Below are 2,093 nucleotides of genomic sequence, written 5' to 3' on the forward strand. Positions count from 1 at the left end.
AAGGGAAATACCCCCTTCCTGGAGCTGCACTCAGTAATGACAATCTTCTGAGGTTTGTGGCGGCCCTTTATCTGCAGCCACCTTCCTTCCGGCATTCGGTCGGCTGAATACCCACTCATACCACTGCTGGGTGGTGAGAGATCCCAAACGGGGCCATGCACGGAACTGGAATCATCTCCCAATACACAGTTTGCAAGTAGAAGTAGCTCTCTGAGTGTGCCGGTTCCATCTGGAACTTTGAATTCAATTCTAGAAACGGGGAGAAAGCGGTCCCGTGGACATACAACAAACACGTAGTTGCAGGAGTAAGAGGTCTCCGTGTGCTGCGGAGGTCCAGCCGGAGCCTGAAGAGAATCTAAAGTCACTTTCAACCTCCAGCACATTTGCGAGGCCTAGAGAGACCAAAAGTAGTTTCTCTCCATTTTTAAAGTAATGAAAAGGAGGAAACATATCTGCATTCTAATTTGAATTTAAAAATCTTGATTTCAGTCGGAAATTTGCTTGATCGCTTTATCTTTACAGACTTTTAAGTCGTAAAATAGTTTCATCAGACAGCCCTTAATCACACAGCTCTGAGGAATGGGTGTCCGATCAGGTGACAGTTCCCAGCAACCATGTTTTATATTTTTTTTTTCCCTATACATACACACACCACCTGGAGCACTTTCTTTCTTCAGCTGAGTGACATATTTCAACTGACAATTGTATTATATTTGTACAGCACACAATTAAATGTTTGCCTATTTCAAATTAAAAATCAATTCTTTCCCTTTATAGCTCTTCTTTATAAGGAAGCCACGTGGCCTCGGAAGGGAAAATATCATTTCTAGAGGTTCAGTTATTGTGGTGAATGCAAAGGTCATGAGCTGCGCGTGGCACCCACACTGTGGTGTGCTTCCAGCAGACTGTGACAGCTTGCTGAAAGAAATGGTTTTTAGTCAGACAAGAATTGGGGGTGATGAAATCTGTTAAATATCTTCTCTACCTTTTCAGGAAACATCAGGTGATTCTCCCCAGCAGCTGCCTCCTAGTCCCTTCCTGCAAGAAAGCAGGAAGCAGCTCAGCGCTGCGACTTGCCCTTCGGCACAGTTTCTGAGCACCTGGGGACAGTGAAAAGGCCCTGGGGCTTGGAGTTGGGAGACCTGAGGACCCGCTCAGGCTCTGGGACAAGCCCACTCTAAGGCCTTAGACCAGACACTTCCCCCTCCTGAGTCTCAGATCTCTACTTATAAAAAGACAAGAAGACTTCTGATACAGAGGCTATTAAGCGTATGTCTCATACCCTCTGTCAGCTTTAAACACAAAGCAATGATAAATTAAGCATAAAAAGAGAAATCCAAAAAAAGAGAGTTGGGCTCAAAAACCTAACAAACATCACCATGGACTGAAAAAGAACTTAAATGCAAAGCAGTGAGCAGAGCTGAAGCCACAAGCCTGCTGGGTCGTGATCCAAACCAACGCAGTGGTGGCCAGTAATCCATGGGGCAAAATGGACTAAAAGTGCTCCACACAAACTGGGAGATTAAGGCTACGGTCCGCACCTGGAGTAAAGTGCCATAGGGGCAGCTCCCAACCATGACATGAGACCAAAACCAGCTGTAGTTGATTCTGCCTAGAGCTTAGGTTTGTAGGAGAAGGGGTACAGGAGAGCCAAATACCAGAAATGGAACCAAGCTACCTGTTGGCTCAGCGACAGGGTTCGTCATGTCCACAAAAATGCCACAGGGAATAATGCAGAAGTGCCTTCATACGGAGCTCATCTGTGGTCTCAGTAGAGGTACGAGGCAGCATTGCACCTTTGAACTTTATAGGATAAGAAGAATACATATCAAGGGGGAAGTAAGCTTTCAAATCTATCTAAGATGATCCATGAGCATGGAATATTTTTCCATCTTTTTGTGTCTTCTTCAATGTCTTTCAAGAGTGATTTGTAGTTTCTAGAATATAGATCCTTTACGTCTCTAGTTAATTCCAAGATAACGTATGATTTTTGGTGCTATTGTAAATGGAATGGATTCCCTAATTTCTCTTTCTTCAGTCTCATTGTTCGTGTATAGAAATGCAACTGATTTCTGAGCATTGATTTTGTATCC

Source organism: Ursus maritimus, unplaced genomic scaffold, assembly GCF_017311325.1.
Source record: "Ursus maritimus isolate PB19 unplaced genomic scaffold, ASM1731132v1 scaffold_6, whole genome shotgun sequence".
NCBI classification, from domain to species: Eukaryota; Metazoa; Chordata; class Mammalia; order Carnivora; family Ursidae; genus Ursus; species Ursus maritimus.